The sequence below is a fragment of the Mytilus galloprovincialis genome, chromosome 5, assembly GCF_965363235.1.
Source record: "Mytilus galloprovincialis chromosome 5, xbMytGall1.hap1.1, whole genome shotgun sequence".
NCBI classification, from domain to species: Eukaryota; Metazoa; Mollusca; class Bivalvia; order Mytilida; family Mytilidae; genus Mytilus; species Mytilus galloprovincialis.
The window spans coordinates 65,823,137-65,846,159 of NC_134842.1; the positions used below are offsets into that span (position 1 = coordinate 65,823,137).

The 23,023-nt window shown below is 34.2% G+C and overlaps 1 long non-coding RNA gene across 1 annotated transcript; it reads left to right on the forward strand.

Annotated features, from left to right (window-relative positions):
• The first annotated feature begins 2,729 nt into the window (after nt 1–2,729).
• Nucleotides 2,730–6,909, forward strand: LOC143074656 (uncharacterized). The gene is made up of 2 exons (XR_012977993.1): nt 2,730–3,197; nt 6,709–6,909. It is a non-coding gene; the product is annotated as an uncharacterized LOC143074656 (long non-coding RNA).
• The last annotated feature ends 16,114 nt before the right edge of the window (nt 6,910–23,023 follow it).

Genomic DNA, 23,023 nt, shown 5'->3' on the forward strand with positions numbered 1-23,023 from the left:
TAACAACCACATAAAAATACGAACAAACTGGAAACATTGGAAGGTCAAAACTGGTGGTCGATGTTACTTCCAAAATGTTTGCGTAAAACGCTTTAGCATCCTATCATAGTCATCCTTATGTAATGTCATGATTTTATTTTCAAGTTCATGAATTATATGTAGTTCTACATTTTGTACTAAAACTAAGGTTATACATTCCTGAGTCAATGGTTACATAATAGTCAAAAGTACCAGGATTATAATTTTATACGCCAGACGCGCGTTTCGTCTACATAAGACTCATCAGTGACGCTCAGATCAAAATAGTTAAAAAAGCCAAATAAATACAAAGTTGAAGAGCATTGAGGACCCAAAATTCCAAAAAGTTGTGCCAAATACGGCTAAGATAATCTACTCCTGGGGTAAGAAAATCCTTAGTTTTTCGAAAAATTCAAAGTTTTGTAAACAGAAAATTTATAAAAATGACCATATAATTGATATTCATGTCAACACCGAAGTGCTGACTACTGGGCTGGTGATACCCTTGGGGACGAAACGTCCACCAGCAGTGGCATCGACACATAAGACGTTTTATCTGTCATCGCCCTATTAAAACTTATGTAGAAAGAAACGTTTATGAGTTAATCACCCAAAGCTGTCTGAAAGTACCATGAAGGAAATGATTCTATTAAAACGTTTCATGATCATGAAATTGATGTTATACATTTTTCATGATTATTACAACAACATGGTCGATGCCACTGATTGTGGACGCTTTGTATTATGTATGTGAGTTTGTGTTAAAAAATTCTAGCGCCAATTATACTAATTCTGCAGACAAAATGCGCATCTGCAATTTCCAATTATATGCTGGTATCCTTATTGTTTTTTTTACATTCTAAAATATTTCAAAAATATATTGGTTCTTTAATTTAAAATTGAATTTGTTAAACGTAAATAAATTTGGAAAAAGTAAGATAATTTGTCGAAGCTTGACTTTTTTCTTCTTTTTCGCTGTGAATAAAGATACAATAATTGAGAACTAAGTAACTTCATAAGAGTAATATGGCACGTGATAGACAGGCAAGTCTTCTAAACACTAAGTGAAGCAAAGCGAAGCTAAGATAAAACAAAATATTCCGATGAGATAACTAAACTGTCTAAAAACGGATATCTGATCCTCCATTAGCCGCAGAACCATACGTAGCTCGTAAACTTTGAATGTTATTGTGTTTTGATTTCTGATTAGTGCCATAGTCCCACACAAAAAAATAACATGAAACAGTCAACACTACCAGAGTTACGATTCATTAGCTAGCCTGGAGCATTTGTGGAGTGAAATGCAGTATTCATTCCTATCTATATTACCAATAAACTGTTTTTAAAAAAGTATTCTAACAAAACGACAACAAATATATAAACATATAGTTGTGGTATGACTGCCAATGAGACAAGTTTTCACCTGAGACGAAATTACGTATAAGTTAGCAACTGTAGCATTTACAGGTCGTTTATAAATAAATCTATAAATCAATAAATGAATGAATAAATATATAAAAAAAATCGTAAATTTATAAATAAATAAATGAAGAATATTGCTATTTTCAGCTGTGTTAAAACACCTGAGTGTATATTAATAATGCATTATTGTTAATATATGTGTCATGTATAATTAAGTCTGGAACATCTTAATTTTGTATATTTGCATTTTCTAAGTAACAGCATTCCTTTTCTCAATATTAACAGGTAGTATACGTTTCATTAGGGGTGTGATAAACAGATTAAATGAGGCAGATTTTGCCAAGAGAACACTCAAAACTCATCGAGAGATTCTGACAATTTTAAATAAGGGAAGTAGAAATAATTCGGTGATTTTGTCACCAGAAACAGCACGTTAAACGCGTGATAAAAGCATAAAAGGAATGGTTCATAAATAAATCATCCTATTTACCAGATTGCAATTTATATTTGTGCCAAAAACTTGTTTAAAAAGCCAAATGAATTACGAAGTTGAAGAGCATTGAGTGCATTTAGGACCAAATATTCCTTTTGCAAAATACAGCTTAGGCATGTTAGGTAATCTATCTTTAGTGATACTTTGAAACAAATAGCGTGGCTATGTACTCCAACATTCCGTTATTGTAGTTAGTTATCAAAGGTACCAGGATTATAATTTAGTACGCCAGACGCGCATTTCGTCTACATAAGACTCATCAGTGACGCTCATATCAAAATATTTATAAAGCCAAACTAGTACAAAGTTGAAGAGCATTGAGGATTCAAAATTCCAAAAAGTTGTGCCAAATACGGCTAAGGTAATCTATGCCTGGGATAAGAAAATCCTTAGTTTTTCGAAAAATTCAAAGTTTTGTAAACAGGAAATTTATAACAATGACCACATTATTGATATTCATGTCAACACCGAAGTGTTGACAACTGGGCTGGTGATACCCTCGGGGACGAAACGTCCACCAGCAGTGGCATCGACCCAGTGGTGTAAATAGTTACCAATTGTGCTATTGTAAAACATGTTTCTGTGCTTGTCGTTCATTTTTGCTATGTGCTTTGCCTATATGCCTTTTTCTTTTTCTTTGATATATATATATATATATATATATATCAATTATTGGCGTAAAAGTCAGCATTTCGTGCGTAAAAATGACCACCAAAGTAGGCACGGGGTTTAACTATGCATTTACCTGCATACTTAAACTGTAGCGATATATTTCTCTATGAAAAACTTATTTGTTCATTGAATTACGGTATTTATCTTAAAGGCTTTTACATTATCTTCCACATGCACCAAAAATTAGCTCAATTGCGTTTATTTTCGTGAAATGCCGACACTTCGAAATTTCAAGACGTATATATGATGACCTATGCGCTTGCTTCAAACATATAACTTAAGAGTGCACGGTCTTTAATCATATATTTCTCATTTAAACTGATATATATATTGCTTTTTATTTATGAAATAGATAAAGTGTAAAATACCTTAATTTTTGGTTAAATTATATAAAGCCAACTTTCTTAGTTAAAAAGATATATTTAATAAACCGATATATACGCCTCGTTAAAAGGGTTTTCTTTTCTAGCAATGAATCTCACGTGATTAAATACGTCACATGTAATGTGAAGGACATTTGATATCATGTACAGTCTGTAGAAAATGGAAGTTATATATTTTGAGATTTACACTATATTACGAGTTTATCAAGGTATGAGAATTCCAAATAGGATTTTATTTGTATTATTTGTTTATTGTCAGTATAATAGATATAATAGATAGGTATTAAATGCATTTAGTTGTTATTTTTGGCTAGATGAGCTCTTGACCTACTTAACGTAATAAATAACAATAGCTTATTTTGATTTAAATTTATCACAGACCCTGGCGGATCTAGAAATTTTCATAAAGTAGGGGCCCTCTCTAGTCAACTTTCAATTATTCCACAGTGGCGGATTCAAAAGCGGTAAGATTTTGTGTTCCCTATATAATCCCCCCTTTTTTGTCCTGGGTTGGGAACCCCTTTTTAAAATGGCTTGATCCGCCTGTGTTCCCTTAATATTTAACCACTTTTCAGAAATAGAACCCTGCGCCCCCTTAAATCTACCTCTTGGCTCTGGGTTATATCTCCAATTGAGGTCATATTAGAGAAATCAGGTGTACAAACACCAAAGTAGGCACGGGGTTTAAGTATGCATTTCCCTCTATACATAAACTGTAACGATATATTTTTATATATATATTGCTTTTTATTTATGAAATAGATAAAGTGTAAGATACCTTAATTTTTTGTTTAAATTAAGTAAAACCAACTTTCTTAGTTTAAAAAGATATATTTAATAAACCGATATACGCCTCGTTAAAAGGTTTTTTTATTGCAATGAATCTCACGTGATTAAATACGTTATTACAATGATTTTTATAGTTGTTACAATAATGAAACAATAATGACACAAATCATAAACATGAATTTAACTATTTCTTAGATGTTAATCTACAACCAGATCAGAGCCATATACATAAAAAGGCACAACAATATATTTATTAGCTAGATGAGCTGTTGACCTACTTAACGTAATAAATAACAATAGCTTATTTAGATTTAAATTTATCACAGACCCTGGCGGATCTAGAAATTTTCATAAAGTAGGGGCCCTCTCTAGTCATTATTCAGTGATTCCACAGTGGCGGATTCAAAAGCGGTAAGATTGTGTGTTCCCTATATAATCCCCCCTTTTTTTGTCTTTGGTTAGGAACCCCTTTTTAAAATGGCTTGATCCGCCTGTGTTCCCTTTATATTCAACCAATTTTTCAGAAATAGTTCCCTGCACCCCCTTAAATCTACCTCTGGGCTCTGGGTTATATCTCCAATTGAGGTCATATTAGAGAAATCAGGTGTACAAACACCAAAGTAGGCACCGGGTTTAAGTATGCATTTCCCCTCTATACATAAACTGTAACGATATATAATCATATATATATTGCTTTTTATTTATGAAATAGATGTAAGATACCTTAATGTTTTGTTTAAATTAAGTAAAACCAACTTTCTTAGTTTTAATAAACCGATATACGCCTCGTTAAAAGGTTTTTTTATACGCCCGTCAAAATTTTGACGGGACGTATTATGGTATACAAATGTCTGGTGTCCGTCCGTCTGTCCGTCCGTCTGTCCGTCTGTCCGGCGTAAACATGTCGCACCGTAACTTGAGAACGACTTATCCAAATTTCATGAAACTTAATATAGTTGTTTCTTATGATGGTCAAATGATCTGTATACTTTTTGGTGAAAATAAGATTTAAACGTTTTGAGTTACGGCACTTTGTAACTAAAACAGGGGTGTGCTTTTTTCACATGTCGCACCGTATCTCAAAAACGTTTCTTGATTATTGCTTAAAACTTTACACACTTCTTAGTTATATTAATCTTAATATCTGTATACTTTTTGGTGATGATTCAAAATTTCCTTTTTGAGTTTTTGAGTATTTTGTTAAAAGGGGGAGGGTTTTTTTACATGTCGCGCCGTATCTCAAAAACGATTTATGATTATTGCTTAAAACTTTACACACTTCTTGTTATATTAATCTAAAGATCTGTATACTTTTTGGTGATGACTCAAAATTTTATTTTTGAGTTATTGAGTATTTTGTAAAAAAGGGGAGGGTTTTTTTTACATGTCGCGCCGTAGCTCAAAAACAATTTATGATTATTGCTTGAAACTGTACACACTTCTTTGTTATACTAATTTAAAGATCTGTATACTTTTTGGTTTGATTCAAAATTTTATTTTAGTGATATTTGTAAAAAAAACAGGGTGGGAAGGGGGGGGGGGGTTCACATGTCCCGCCGTGTCTCAAAAACAATAAATGGTTATTGCTTAAAACTTCCTCAGAAACTATTTATGATTATTGCATAAAACTTCCACACAAGACGTCGGGCGTAAGCTGTTTATTTTTTATAGCAATGAATCTCATGTGCTTAAATACGTTATTACAATGATTTTTATAATTGTTACAATAATGAAACAATAATGACACAAATCATAAACATGAATTTAACTATTTCTTAGATGTTAATCTACAACGAGCCATATACATAAAAAGGCACAACAATATATTTATTAGCTAGATGAGCTGTTGACCTACTTAATGTAATAAATAACAATAGCTTATTTAGATTTAAATTTATCACAGACCCTGGCGGATCTAGAAATTTTCATAAAGTAGGGGCCCTCTCTAGTCATTCTTCAGTGATTCCACAGTGGCGGATTCAAAAGCGGTCAGATTTTGTGTTCACTATATAATCCCCCCTTTTTGTCCCGGGTTAGGAACCCCTTTTTAAAATGGGTTGATCCGTCTGTGTTCCCTTTATATTCCACCAATTGTTCAGAAATAACACCCTGCTCCCCCTTAAATCCACCTCTGGGCTCTTGGTTATATCTCCAATTGAGGTCATATTAATGCAGTTTTCATCACTTATTTTTCAAGATTCATCATAACACAAGTTCTTTATCTAATAATGTATATGGCTGAATCCGCCCCTGTAGAAATTATCTTTCTGAAACACAAAATGCATTTAACTTTTACACATCTAGTGTATGACAGATCTTAAAACTTTTCCAACTGAAGCCAAAAGCCAGAAAACTTTTTATTCTCATAGTGGTGTGAACATGATTGTTGTTCCCATAATACTTGTTCCCCCTGGAACAAGTCTTTGAATGGTAATAAGTTCTTTGGAACAAACATAACATAATTTTATTTCCACCTTCTTAAGATATTTTCCTGGAACTAAAATGTTATATGGTTTCATAATATCTGTTCTTTTAGAGAGAGTGTCATTTGATTTTTTTATACTTGATCACACCTTAGTTGATATTCACCTCACATTTCATTTACCTGGACATGAAGTACATACAAAGAACATGGAGAGTGGGCTAGAAAAGGGGAACGTGAACCCTGGAACACATATTTTTTTTTAAAATCTCCGGACTGACTTTAAATTTAGTCCCTGTTTATATTTTTAATAGACTGTGAGAGAAATCAGGTGTACAAACAAGAAACACGAGGCCGGGATAAGGTACCGGTACTTCATGTATCTCTAACAAATGTAAAATTCAAAAAAAATATTATAACACAAAAAAAAAATTATAAAAAGAGATACTGAAATGTTTTATTTAGTGTATAAAGTGTTTTTTCAAAACTAATATATTTTCTCGTTTCAGCTGAAAGTACCTCTCTAATAACTGTTTATGTGCTGCTTAAAAATATATTGCAGCACTTCACAGTTGCTTGAAAGGTTGAAAATGTCATCATGCAGAAATTAGAGCAGATTCCTCAGATTAAAATCATTGAAAATGGATAGATGCACTGGTCCTGGTGGTATACATCGATACAATTAATCTTAATTACATTTGGAATGAAAATTGTCTTCTTTTTTGGTTTTTTGCACGATAAAACCAATATTTAAAGTGAGTCACTCGTTAAAAGTAATGTTATCCCATTCTTAAACCAATGCATGTATATCATCAACTTAGTCTTCTGTGCATTTCTAATGCAAAATAAGGCAAAATGTTTGGTCCGATTTGATTCTGTTATTACAAACTTTTTAAACAAATTACTTCCCTTTGTTAATCTGAGACTGGTTCCATACCGGACAATTTGGCTTTTGCCAATGCAAAGTATGATGGATTGAAAATGATGTATCGGCGGTTAAACTAATTTTGTTTGAAAAATAATTTCTGATGTCGTAAGTATTTATCTAAACAACAAGAGGGACGAAAGATACCAAAGGGACAGTCAAACTCATAAATATAAAACAAACTGACAACGCCATGTCTAAAAATGAAAAAGACAAACAGAAAAACAATAGTACACATGACACAACATAGAAAACTAAAGAATAAACAACACGAACCCCACCAAAAACTAGGGGTGATCTCAGGTGCTCCGGAAGGGTAAGCAGATCCTGCTTCACATGTGGCACCCGTTGTGTTGCTTATGTGATTACAAATCCGGTAAATAGTCTAATTCGGTAGGTCACATTCATGAAAGTGTTATTCCATAACGGTCAACCAACTCGTGATGGCGTCCGTAAAATTTACGAAGGGATGATTTCAACTTCACCATTTGGAACTCTTGGTTTAATAGCTTCCTTGTGAGCAGTAACCCTCTATCAAGAAAATCATGATAGGAAATGCAAGCACGGGAATATCGTTTCAATTGGGAGATATATACCCCGTATGCAGGTGCTGCTGGAATGTTGCTACTTAGAAATGGAAAGTTCACAATTGGAAAGCTGAAATCATCTCTTTTGTCGTAAAGTTTTGTTTTCAACCGACCCTCATTGTCAATTTCTAGATGTAAGTCAAGATATGAAGCCGACTTAACTGTATCTGTAGTATCCTTTATCTCCAATTCGATGGGATAGATGCGTTCCACATAGTTACCAAATTTTAAATTGTTTAGTGAAAGAACGTCATCTATATAGCGGAAAGTAGAGTTAAAGGATATTGCTAACTTCTTATCTTTCTTCCTAAGAAGTTCCTGCATGAAGTCAGCTTCATAATAATAAAGAAACAAGTCGGCAAGTAGAGGGACACAGTTTGTTCCCATTGGGATGCCGACAGTCTGTTGAAAAACACGTCCTCCAAACGTTACAAATATGTTGTCAATCAAGAAATCAAGCATCTTGATAATATCGGTTTCAGAGATTTTTTTGTCTGAATCAGAGTGATTCTTTACAATATGATTTATCCCTCCCTAAGACAAGATACTTGTATCTACGTTGGCCGTTCTTTTTTATGAAGCAAAGTAATACCAACTCTTTCGTCTTTTAGTTTGGAATGTGGAATACTTGTGTAAAGAGTAGAAAAGTCAAATGTTTTAACACTGTTACAAGATGAAAGAGAGTTAGATTGTATGTACTCTAAAAGATCTTTGGAATTTTTAAGTATCCACATCTGATTCACGCCACCTCTAGAATAGGCAGTTTCACAATAACTTTGAAGCCCATCTTTGATTGCTGATAAAATAGATGTTAATAATTTAGAAAGAGGTTTCGTGGAGCACTTGGAAGTTTTTAACAATAATTTCTGATGTCGTAAGTATGTATCTAAACAACAAATTAATGTAATTAAAAGATTTCAAAATCTAAGATTACGCACAGGTAAATTTGCTGTTCCTGCTAGCTCTCCATTGTATTAAAAAAAATGAATGTCCCTCATAATGGAGACAACTAAAAAAAGGTATCTAATTACAGGGTCGGGAATTGGCAAATGGACTATAATAATGCTTTTTTTCTGCTTATCATGTTTGTGGCTTTGATCTTTTTGTACGTGGTTTAACATGTTGATGATGGAAGTATTTAACGACATTGACTGGATATACATCCCGCGGGCAATTGGTGAGCTTTAGATATTTTCTGCAGTTGGTAATCACAAGGATTTGTATAGTAAGACTTACTATACAAATCCTTGGTAATCAGCAACAGGTTGAAGGCCGCTATTTTGGTGCGCGGCTATCTTGGTTATGCTGAGTTATTTTTGGTTTGTTTACTCTTTTGATGTTTCTTTTGTACTTCACAACGGCTACTTTCAGGCCCAGGTTGGTTAGCTTGATAGCCCGCTAACAACGATGATGGCGTACTAGTCTACGAGTTTCTGACGTAGTAATAACGATGACAGGTAGCATAATCAGTACCAAAGTCGTGAGACAGTTAAATGAATGTCCATTATTCAACACCTCGGTTACAGCTCTCGAGCGTTTGTCGTCATAACACTCCCCCATCAAAAATGAATTTTGGAGTGTATGCTGACGCGGGTTGGTTTCTGTCATCGAAAGAAGTTAGTCGTTAATACATCTAATAATAAAAATTCCTAATTTTTGAAGCAAGAATAAAACTAAAATTTTCATCGCACGAAATTAAAATAAAATATAGTGTACGAAATTAAATGAATAGACAACTTTCGAGTTCGATGCATTTCCGTCAAAAACTCTAGTTTTAGTGAACGTCATTTGTGCGTTTAGGGGCGTCGTCACTTCCATTCCAATATTGAGCGAGTGGTTGGAAAACTATACTTCTATATTGTACGGCAAATTGAATTCTCAAAATTGACAATCAGCACTACTGTCATTCGGAATTGTCATTAAGTACCTATATAACAAGCATTATTTCTAGTTTATCCTGCATAATGACGATCACTAAGACGCTTGATGAACGTTAATAGTGCAGGGATACAGGCGATCCCCTCTATCTGGTAAATGACGTCATAAAGGCGCGTATAATTGACGAGTTTTTTTCCGGTGACGGATGAACTCGAAAGTGGTCTATTGAATTAAAATTTCCAAACTATATATGTAGATTTCTCATATTTCTCGACTGTCTTCAATTATTACAAACAAAAAGAAAAATGTTTATTTAGCGGGTTTTTTCTAAAACAATATATCTTCATTGTTTTTTGATATTTCAAAAGACATCTTATTTTGTTTGTTTGCCAAGCTTACTTGTATGCGGTTAGTACCATCACTAATAACTCCTAACTATTAAAGACCAAATGACCTAATAAACAACAACAAATGGAAGTTTTTAACGACCTTGACTGGCTAGGCAAAATAAACCTGATAATTGGTATTCAATATATATAATCCTAGGTCATGCCTGACATATTTCACAAAAACGGCCGATGAAAACTTCGATAACTCCTTAAATGTTAAAATGTTAAAATGATTTTATCAAAACAAAAATTATTAGATGAAGAGTTATATTATCTATCGAATGCATACCTTCACAACACACTAAAACATATATTTCATGTCCTGAGTGCAGTTTGTATGTCCTGAGTGCACTCAGGACGTCCTGAGCGGTGTTTAGACGTACCGGTGTCTTTTGTTTAAGTGTTTCATTTTTTTACATTGTCATTTTGGTGCCTTTCTTAGCTGACTATGCGTTATGGGCTTTGCTAATTGTTGAAGGCCGTACGGTGACCTAAAGTTGTTAATTTCAGTGTCATTTTGGTTTCTTGTGGAGAGTTGTCTCATTGCATGGCAATCATACCACATTTTCTTTTTTATGTTTGTAAAATTTAACGCAAGACAAATGATGAGAATTATTCACCTAGCCCTGGTGTCAGGTGAGCTAAAACATTTGCATTCAAGTATGACTACATATTTTGGAATCAAAACCAGGACACTATTGACTATTGGGCGCGGTTTTTATATAATTATCCTTAAAAGTGTTTTGTGTATGTTCAGTGGAAAATATTACAGAGTAATGAAATGGAGTTTTGAAAACGATCTGTAAAATGTCGAAACATATACAAGAAAAACATACAATCTTCACGCTATACAATAATTTCTACGGAATTGGCTTGTACAATTTCTTTCGACAGGCTTGTAAAATTCTTCTTTACCAGTCAACAGAATTATAATATACATTGTTTAACGCAAGCGTACATTGTAGATAAATAAATTAAATTGTAGTGACCTGGGGTCGTGTCATCGAAGGTGTCTTAGGACTAAGCCATGTCCCAAGACCATCGTAGGAGATTTTTTTGCTATTAGCCATGTTATTGAAACGATCTTATTTTAAGAGATGTCCTAATGGTGGTCCCAACTTTAGGGCTACTACTAAGGTCTTAAGGACATTTTCACTTTAAGGATAACTTTATGAAGTCTTAGCATATAAAATTAAAGAACCTTAGTGAGCACGCTCACATACCCCACGTCCCCACATTGTCACTGGAGAAATTGAATAAGTGTAAGAAAAAAAAATTGTATAAGAAAAAATAATGACTAATAATTTCCTGTCAATATGCACATCTACATACAGTAAAACCTGGGTAAACCGAACCCTGATAAAACCGAATTTCAGTTTAAACCGAACAATTTTCAAAGTCCCACACAATTTCCCTATTAATTAACGTTAATCTAACCTGAAAAAACCGAACCCTGTCAACACCGAATTCCGAACGCTTTTTGAAGGCTCGTTAGTAAATTTGTATCTAAAAATTACCTGTCAAAATCGATCAATACCAATCAAAACAATAAAATATAATTAATTATTTGCATGATTTAATTAAACAAACACAGGGTGGCAGAGTATCCCCGAAGGTATTTGAGGTTTAATGAACTTGTGAGTTGTTATTACAAACTAATTAGCATGTCTGTGTGCATGTATAAAGTGATTTTTTCGTAAAGAAACGTTAAACTGGTCAGTTACCCCCATCGCCGATAATGACAAGAAAGGAACTTTCCCTCAGATCAATTAAATGAACCTTACTCAAATAATTACGGCCACAAAATCAAAACTGCCATTCTGTAGCTAAACTGTTTAATTAAATAATAGTTTGAAAGCCTTTCACCGGATTAAGAAGTCGTGCAACACAACAAGGTCAATGGATTTCGATTGCTGGATTCCCATTAGAGGCCCTATATATTTGATTCGAATGCTCCCGAAGACTTCCGTTAGTTATTTAGCAACGATAAAGTCCGAGAATGTCATTGTACACACGAGTTCTCGGACTAAACTGGTCACCCGCTGATTGATACTTCGGCACACGATAACAGTGAAACAACAGCAGGGGTCCAGTTTATTCTCGGAATAAGTTCAAAGGGGCGTAACTCCTAGAAAAAAAATTGAATCGTAATTTCCTGACGATATGCACATCTAATAGTATGTCCTTATTATCTAAAAAGGTTTCATGAAATTCTGTAGTGTAGTTTTAGAGGAGTTGCGATGACAAACTGTTGCAGTAGTAAATTGAAGCAAATAAGTTCAAAGGGGCGTAACTCCTAGAAAAAAAATTGAATCGTAATTTCCTGACGATATGCACAACTACATACTATGTCCTTTTCATCTAAAAAGGTTTCATGACATTCTGTTGTGTGGTTTGAGAGGAGTTGCGATGACAAGAAACAGGACTGACGGACGGACTGATGGACTGACGGACGGACGGACGGGTCAAAAACATTATACCCTCCGCAACTTCGTTGCGTGGGGTATAAAAATGAATCCTGCAATTAGCCAACTATTGTACAAATAACAGGTAGATACAAATAAATGTTTGCTTTTTTGTACTTGTCCTGTTACCCCAATTCCACGTTGAGCAAGCAGTAATATGAACATTTCTGTTTCCAAACCAGTTCATTTTGGGGTCCTCTTCGCGGTCCGTGTTTCAACGATGTCGATTTTGTGAAATTAGAGACAATGATTTTGATTTTATAACTAAAGTTTCAAGTGTTGGGAGTAAATTCAGGATTCCTCTTATATGCGTTGCGGAATATATCGACTGTATACCTTTTGTTCCTCTGTTAAAAAGCTTTCGAATGAGATATAGGGTATATCTATAATTAGAGCTAAAAGGTCGCAGCAGTTCATTCCATTTTTCAAATTATTCATTTCATTATTCAAAATTTCTTATTTTTCTTAATTTTCACGCGTATTTTGGCATTTAGGTCCTCCGTAACCCCTCTAATAGTCAATGCTGCACATATCGTTTATACTCAGTTTATTCCATTACCAATAAGCTCTCCTTTGGTGTATTAATTTTGTCTTGATTAGGGGCAAACGGCTTGCAACAATCCATTCCGTTATTCAAAATAAGCTATTTCTTAATGTTCAAACGTATTTCGATGTTTTGTTCCTTCTGTACTCCTCTAATATGCGTTGCAGAACATATCGTTTATCCTCAGTTTATTCCTCTATCAATAAGCTTTAATTTGTATACAGTTTGCCTTGATTAAAGGCCTAGGCCTTGCATCAGTCCATTTCATTATTTAAAATAAGCTATTTCTTAATGTTCGAGCGTATTTCGATGTTTAGATCCTTCATTACTCCTCTAATATGTGTTGCTGAACATATCGACTATTTATCTTGTTTTCCTCTCTTAATAAGCTTTCAAATGAGGTATAAGGTATATCAATAATTAGGGGCTAAATGGTGGCAGCAGTCCATTCCATAAATCAAGTGTATTTCGATGTTTAGGTCCTTCGTTACTCTTCTAAAATGCGTTGCGGAACTTATCATCTATATATATTTTGTTTCTCTCTTAATAAGCTTTCGAATGAGGTTGAGGGTATATCTATAATTAGGGGCTAAAGTCTCGCAATAGTCCATTCCATTATTCAAAATATTCATTTTATTATTCAAAATTGGCTATTTCTAAATTTTCACGCGTATTTTGGCATTTAGGTACTCCGTAACCCCTTATGGTCAATACGGCACATATCGTTTCAAATAAAATTATTCAGCTATCAATAAGCTTTAATTTAGTGTATTAGTTTTGCCTACATTAGGGACTAACGGCTTGCAGCAGTTCATTCCGTTATTCAAAATAAGCTATTTCTTAATGTTCAAGCGTATTTCGATGTTTAATTCCTTCGTTACTCCTCTAATATGCGTTACTGAACATATCTACTATATATATTTTTTCATCTCTTCATAAGCTTTTGAATGAAGTATAATGTATATCTATAATAAGGGACTAAAGGGTTGCACCAGTCCATTCCATTATTCAAAATATCCATTTCGTTAATCAAGATTGGCTATTTCTTAATTTTCACGCGTATTTTTGAAATTAGGTCCTCCGTAACCTCTCTAATGGTCATTACAGCACATATTGTTTAAACTAAATTTATTCCTCTATCAATAAGCTTTAATTTGGTGTATTAACTTTGCCTTGATAAGGGGCTAACAGCTTGCAGCAGTCCATTCCATTATTCAAAATAAGCTATTTCTTAATGTTCAAACGTATTTTGCCGTTTTAAGGTTCTTCGTTATTCCTCTTATATACGTTGCAGAACATATCCACTATATATTTTTTTTTCCTCTCTTAATAAGCTTTCGAATGAGAAATAAGGTATATCTATCATAAGGGACTAAATGGTCGCAGCAGTGTATTTCATTATTTAAAATATCCATTCATTATACAAAATTCGCTAATTCTTAGTTTTCAAGCATATTTTGGCATTTAGGTCCTCCATAACCCCTGTAATGGTCATTGCTGCACATATCGTTTATCCTCAGTTTATTCAATTATCAATTTTCTTTAATTTGGGGTATTTTTTTTGCCTTGAATAGGCTCTGACGGCTTATAGCAATCTATTCCGTTATTCTAAATAAGCTATTTCTCAATGTTCAAGCGTATTTCGAGGTAAAGTTCCTTCTTTATTCCTCGAATATGCGATACGGAATATATCGACTGTATACCTTTTGTTCCTCTGCTAAAAAGCTTTCGAATGAGATATAATGTATATCTATAATTAGAGCTAAAAGATCGCACCAGTCCGTTCCATTATTGCAATCATTCATTTTGTTATTTAAAATTTCTTATTTGTCTTAATTTTCAGGCGTATTTTAGCATTTAGGTCCCCCACAACCTCTTTAATAGTCAATGCTGCACATATAGTTTATACTCAGTTTATTCCATTACCAATAAGTTCTCATTTGGTGTATTTATTTTGCCTTGATTATAGGCTAACGGCTTGCAACAGTCCATTCCGTTATTCAAAATAAGCTAATTTTTTTTATGTTCAAGCGTATTTCGATGTTTAGGTCCTTCGTTACTCTTCTATTATGCCTTGCGGAACTCATCAACTGTATATATTTTGTTTCTCTCTTTATAAGCTTTCGAATGTGGTTGAAGGTATTTCTATAATTAGGGACTAAAGTCTTGCAACAGTCCATTCCATAATTCAAAATATCCATTTCATTATTCAAATTGGCGATTTCTACATTTTCACGCGTATTTTGTCATTTAGGTACTCCGTAACCACTCTAATTGTCAGTACGGCACATACAGTTTAAACTAAATTAATTCCTCTATCAATAAGCTTTAATTCCGTGTATCAATTTTGCCGAAATTAGGGGCTAACGGCTTTCAGCAGTCCATTCCGTTATTCAAAATAAGCTATTTTTTAATGTTCAAGCGTATTTCGCTGTTTAATTCCTTCGTTACTCCTCTGATATGCGTTGCTGAACATATCGACTATATACCTTTTGTTCATCTCTTAATAGGTTTTCGAATGGAGTATAATGTATATCTATGATTAGGGACCAAAGTCTCGCAACAGTCCATTCCATTATTCAAAATATCCATTTCATAATTGAAGATTGGCTATTTCTTAATTTTCACGCGTATTTTGGACATTAGGTCCTCCGTAACCCCTCTAATGGTCATTACGGCACATATCATTGATACTCATGTTATTCCTCTATCAAAAAGCTTTAATTTGTTGCATTAATTTTTCCTTGATAAGGGGCTAACGGCTTGCAGCAGTCCATTCCGTTATTCAAAATAAGCTATTTCTTCATGTTCAAACGTATTCCGATGTTTAGTTCCTTCGTTACTCCTCTAATATGCGTTGCAGAACATATCGTTTATAATCAGTTAATTGTTTTATCAATAAGCTTTAATTTGGTGTATACTTGCTGCATTGATTACAGTCTGAGGGCTTGCAGCAATCCATTTCATTATTCAAAATAATCTATTTCTTAATGTTCAAGCGTATTTCGATGTTGAGATCCTTCGTTACTCCTCTAATATGTGTTGCAGAACATATCGACTATATATCTTTCTTTCCTCTCTTAATAAGCTTTCGAATGAGGTATAAGGTATATCTATAGTTCAGGCTAATTGGTGGCAGCAGTCCATCCCATAAATCAATATCCATTTCATATTCAAGATTGGCTATTTCTTGATTTTCTTATGGCCATTGTCGCACATATCGTTTATACTCCGCTTATTCCTCTACCAATAAGCTTTAATTTGGTGTATAAATTTTGCCTTGATTAAGGGCTAATGACTTGCAGCAGTCCTTTCCATTATATCAAAATAAACTATTTTTTTATGTTCAAGCGTATTTCGATGTTTAGGTCCTTCGTTACTCTTCTAATATGCGTTGCGGAACTTATCAACTATATATATTTTGTTTCTCTCTTAATAAGCTTTCGATTGTGGTTGAAGGTATTTCTATAATTAGGGGCTAAAGTCTCGCAACAGTCCATTCCATTATTCAAAATATCCATTTCATTATTCAAAATTGGCGATTTCTACATTTTCACGACTATTTTGGCATTTAGGTACTCCGTAACCACTCTAATGGTCAGTACGGCACATATCATTTAAACTAACTTTATTCCTCTATCAATAGGCTTCAATTCCGTGTATTAATTTTGCCAAAATAAGGGGCTAACGGCTTACAGCAGTCCATTCCGTTATTCAAAATAAGCTATTTCTTAATGTTCAAACGTATTTTGATGTTTAATTCCTTCGTTACTCCTCTAATATGCGTTGCTGAACATATCGACTATATACCTTTTGTTCATCTCTAAATAAGCTTTCGAATGTAGTATAATGTATATTTATGATTAGGGACTAAAGTCTCGCAAAGTCCATTCCATTATTCAAAATATCCATTTCATAATTCAAGATTGGCAATTTCCTAATTTGCACGCGTATTTTTGACATTAGGTCCTCCGTAACTCCTCTAATGGTCATTTCGGCACATATTATTAATACTCATTTTATTCCTCTATCAATAAGCTTTAATTTGTTGTATTAATTATTCCTTGATAAGGGGCTAACGGCTTGCAACAGTCCATTCCGTTATTCAAAATAAGCTATTTCTTAATGTTCAAGCGTATTCCGATGTTTAGTTCCTTCGTTACTCCTCTAATATGCGTTGCTGAAAACATCGACTATATACCTTTTGTTCATCTCTTAATAAGCTTTCGAATAAAGTATAATGTTTATCTATAAGTAGGGACTAAACGGTCGCACCAGTCCATTCCATTATTCAAAATATCCATTTCCTTATTCAAGATTAGCTATTTCTTAATTTTCACGCGTATTTTGGACATTAGGTCCTCCGTAACCCCTCTAATGGTCATTACGACACATATCATTAATGCCTGATATGCGTATGATGAAAACATAATCTTTTTATCAGTTTAATTGAGATCCGGAGCTGGCATGTCAGTTAACTGCTAGTAGTCTGCTGTTATTTATGTATTATTGTCATTTTATTTATTTTCTTTTGTCTCATCTTCTAACATCGGACTCGGACTTCTCTTGAACTGAATTTTAATGTGCGCATTTTTATGCGTTTACTTTTCTACATTGGCTAGAGGTATAGGGGGAGGGTTGAGATCTCATAAACATGTTTAACCCCGCCGCAATTTTGCGCCTGTCTCAAGTCAGGAGCCTCTTGTCTTTGTTAGTCCTGTATGATTTTTTATTTTAGTTTCTTGTGTATAATTCGGAGTTTAGTATGACGCCCATTATCACTGTACCAGTATACATATGTTTTAAGGGGCCAGCTGAAGGACGCCTACGGGTACGGGAGTTTCTCGCTCCAATGAAGACCCATTGGTGGATTTCGGCTGTTGTCTGCTCTATGGTCGGGTTGTTGTCGCTTTGACACATTCCCCATTTCCTTTCTTAACTTTATCAATTGATTCCTCTATCAATAAGCTTTAATTTTCGTGTATTAATTTTGCCTTGATAAGGGGCTAAAGGCTTGCAGCAGTCCATTCCTTTATTTAAAATAAGCTATTTCTTAATGTTCAAACGTATTTCGATGTTTAGTTCCTTCGTTACTCCTCTAATATGCGTTGCAGAACATATCGTTTATACTCAGTTAATTATTCTATCAATAAGCTTTAATTTGGTGTATACTTGTTGCATTGATTACAGGCTGAGGGCTTGCAGCAATCCATTTCATTATTCAAAATAAGCTATTTCTTAATGTTCAAGCGTATTTCGATGTTGAGATCCTTCGTTACTCCTCTAATATGTGTTGCAAAACATATCGACTATATATTTTTCTTTCCTCTCTTAATAAGCTTTCGAATGAGGTATAAGGTATATCTATAATTAAGGGCTAAAGGGTGGCAGCAGTCCATTGCATAAATCAATATCCATTTCGTATTCAAAATTAACTATTTCTTGATTTTTTTATGGCCATTGTCGCACATATCGTTTATACTCCGCTTATTCCTCTACCAATAAGCTTTAATTTGGTGTATAGATTTTGCCTTGATTAAGGGCTAATGACTTGCAGCAGTCCTTTCCATTATATCAAAATAAACTATTTTTTTATGTTCAAGCGTATTTTGATGTTTAGGTCCTTCGTTACTCTTCTAATATGCGTTGCGGAATTTATCAACTATATATATATTTTGTTTCTCTCTTAATACGCTTTCGATTGTGGTTGAAGGTATTTCTATAATTAGGGGCTAAAGTCTCGCAACAGTCCATTTCATTATTCAAAAAATCCATTTCATTTTTCAAAATTGGCGATTTCTACATTTTCACGCGTATTTTGGCATTTAGGTACTCCGAAACCACTCTAATTGTCAGTACGGAACATATAGTTTAAACTAAATTAATTCCTCTGTCAATAAGTTTTAATTCCGTGTATTAATTTTGCCAAGATTAGGGGCTAACGGTTTTCAGCAGTCCATACCGTTATTCAAAATAAGCTATTTCTTCATGTTCAAGCGTATTCCGATGTTTAGTTCCTTCGTTACTCCTCTAATATGCGTTACTGAAAATATCGACTATATACCTTTTGTTCATCTCTTAATAAGCTTTCGAATGAAGTATAATGTATATCTATAAGAAGGGACTAAATGGTCGCACCAGTCCATTCCATTATTCAAAATATCCATTTCATTATTCAAGATTGGCTATTTCTTAATTTTCACGCGTATTTTGGACATTAGGTCCTCCGTAACCCCTCTAATGGTAATTACGACACATATCATTAATGCCTGATATTTATATAATGAAAACATAATCTTTTTATCAGTTTAATTGAGGTCCGGAGCTGGCATGTCAGTTAACTGCTAGTAGTCTGCTGTTATTTATGTATTATTGTCATTTTATTTATTTTCTTTTGTTTCATCTTCTGACATCGGACTCGGACTTCTCTTGAACTGAATTTTAATGTGCGTATTTTTATGCGTTAACTTTTCTACATTGGCTAGAGGTATAGGGGGAGGGTTGAGATCTCATAAACATGTTTAACCCCGCCGCAATTTTGCGCCTGTCTCAAGTCAGGAGCCTCTGGCCTTTGTTAGTCTTGTATGATTTTTTGTTTTAGTTTCTTGTGTATAATTCGGAGTTTTGTATGACGTCCATTATCACTGTACTAGTATACATATGTTTAAAGGGGCTAGCTGGAGGACGCCTACGGGTAAGGGAGTTTCTCGCTCCAATGAAGACCCATTGGTGGATTTCGGCTGTTGTCTGCTCTATGGTCGGTTTGTTGTCGCTTTGACACATTTCCCATTTCCCTTCTAAATTTTATCAATTGATTCCTCTATCAATAAGCTTTAATTTCGTGTATTAATTTTGCCTTGATTAAGGGCTAATGACTTGCAGCAGTCCTTTCCATTATTCAAAATAAACTATTTTTTTATGTTCAAGCGTATTTCGATGTTTAGGTCCTTCGTTACTCTTCTAATATGCGTTGCGGAACTTATCAACTATATATATTTTGTTTCTCTCTTAATAAGCTTTCGATTGTGGTTGAAGGTATTTCTATAATAAGGGGCTAAAGTCTCGCAACAGTCCATTCCATTATTCAAAATATCCATTTCATTATTCAAAATTGGCGATTTCTACATTTTCACGCGTATTTTGGCATTTAGGTACTCCGTAACCACTCTAATGGTCAGTACGGCACATATCGTTTAAACTAAATTAATTCCTCTATCAATAAGCTTTAATTCCGTGTATTAATTTTGCCAAGATTAGGGGCTAACGGCTTTCAGCAGTCCATACCGTTATTCAAAATAAGCTATTTCTTAATGTTCAAGCGTATTCCGATGTTTAGTTCCTTCGTTACTCCTCTAATATGCGTTGCTGAAAATATCGACTATATACCTTTTGTTCATCTCTTAATAAGCTTTCGAATGAAGTATAATGTATATCTATAAGAAGGGACTAAACGGTCGCACCAGTCCATTCCATTATTCAAAATATCCATTTCATTATTCAAGATTGGCTATTTCTTAATTTTCACGAGTATTTTGGACATTAGGTCCTCCGTAACCCCTCTAATGGTCATTACGACACATATCATTAATGCCTGATATTTATATGATGAAAACATAATCTTTTTATCAGTTTAATTGAGGTCCGGAGCTGGCATGTCAGTTAACTGCTAGTAGTCTGCTGTTATTTATGTATTATTGTCATTTTATCTATTTTCTTTTGTTTCATCTTCTGACATCGGACTCAGACTTCTCTTGAACTGAATTTTAATGTGCGTATTTTTATGCGTTAACTTTTCTACATTGGCTAGAGGTATAGGGGGAGGGTTGAGATCTCATAAACATGTTTAACCCCGCCGCAATTTTGCGCCTGTCTCAAGTCAGGAGCCTCTGGCCTTTGTTAGTCTTGTATGACTTTTTATTTTAGTTTCTTGTGTATAATTCGGAGTTTTGTATGACGTCCATTATCACTGTACTAGTATACATATGTTTAAAGGGGCCAGCTGTAGGACGCCTACGGGTACGGGAGTTTCTCGCTCCAATGAAGACCCATTGGTGGATTTCGGCTGTTGTCTGCTCTATGGTCGGGTTGTTGTCGCTTTGACACATTTCCCATTTCCCTTCTAAATTTTATCAATTGATTCCTCTATCAATAAGCTTTAATTTCGTGTATTAATTTTGCCTTGATTAAGGGCTAATGACTTGCAGCAGTCCTTTCCATTATTCAAAATAAACTATTTTTTATGTTCAAGCGTATTTCGATGTTTAGGTCCTTCGTTACTCTTCTAATATGCGTTGCGGAACTTATCAACTATATATATTTTGTTTCTCTCTTAATAAGCTTTCAATTGTGGTTGAAGGTATTTCTATAATTAGGGGCTAAAGTCTCGCAACAGTCCATTCCATTATTCAAAATATCCATTTCATTATTCAACATTGGCGATTTCTACATTTTCACGCGTATTTTGGCATTTAGGTACTCCGTACCACTCTAATGGTCAGTACGGCACATATCGTTTAAACTAAATTTATTCCTCTATCTATAGGCTTCAATTCCGTGTATTAATTTTGCCAAAATAAGGTGCTAACGGCTTACAGCAGTCCATTCCGTTATTCAAAATAAGCTATTTCTTAATGTTCAAGCGTATTTTGATGTTTAATTCCTTCGTTACTCCTCTTATATGCGTTGCTGAACATATCGACTATATACCTTTTGTTCATCTCTAAATAAGCTTTCGAATGTAGTATAATGTATATTTATGATTAGGGACTAAAGTCTCGCAAAGTCCATTCCATTATTCAAAATATCCATTTCATAATTCAAGATTGGCTATTTCCTAATTTGCACGCGTATTTTGGACATTAGGTCCTCCGTAACTCCTCTAATGGTCATTACGGCACATATCATAAATACTCATTTTATTCCTCTATCAATAAGCTTTAATTTGTTGTATTAATTTTTCCTTGAAAAGGGGCTAACGGCTTGCAGCAGTCCATTCCGTTATTCAAAATAAGCTATTTCTTCATGTTCAAGCGTATTCCGATGTTTAGTCCCTTCGTTACTCCTCTAATATGCGTTGCTGAAAATATCGACTATTTACCTTTTGTTCATCTCTTCATAAGCTTTCGAATGAAGTATAATGTATATCTATAATTAGAGATTAAAGGGTCGCACCAGTCCATTCCATTTTTCAAAATATCCATTTCATTATTCAAGATTGGCTATTTCTTAATTTTCACGCGTATTTTGGACATTAGGTCCTCCGTAACCCCTCTAATGGTCATTACGGCACATATCATTAATGCCTGATATTCATATGATGAAAACATAACCTTTTAATCAGTTTGATTGAGGTCCGGAGCTGGCATGTCAGTTAACTGCTAGTAGTCTGCTGTTATTTATGTATCATAATTGTCATTTTATCTATTTTCTTTTGTTTAATGTTCTGACATTGGACTCGGACTTCTCTTGAACTGAATTTTAATGTGCGTATTGTTATGCGTTAACTTTTTTACATTGGCTAGAGGTATAGGGGGAGGGTTGAGATCTCACAAACATGTTTAATCCCGCATCAATTTTGCGCCTGTCTCAAGTCAGGAGCCTCTGACCTTTATTAGTCTTGTATATGCTTTTTAATTTTAGTTTCTTGTGTATAATTCGGAGTTTAGTTTGACGTCCATTATCACTGTACTAGTATACATATTTTTTAAGGGGCCAGCTGAAGAACGCCTACGGGTACGGGAGTTTCTCGCTACATTGAAGATTCATTGGTGGACTTCGGCTGTTGTCTGCTCTATGGTCGGGTTGTTGTCGCTTTGACACATTCCCCATTTCCTTTCTAAATTTTATGAATTTATTCCTCTATCAATAAGCTTTAACGTCGTGTATTAATTTTGCCTTGATTAGGGACTAAAGGCTTGCAGCAGTCCATTCCTTTATTCAAAATAACTATTTCTTAATGTTCAAGCGTATTTCGATGTTTAGTTCCTATGTCATCCCTTAATATGCGTTGCGGATCAAATTGACTTGATAACTTTAG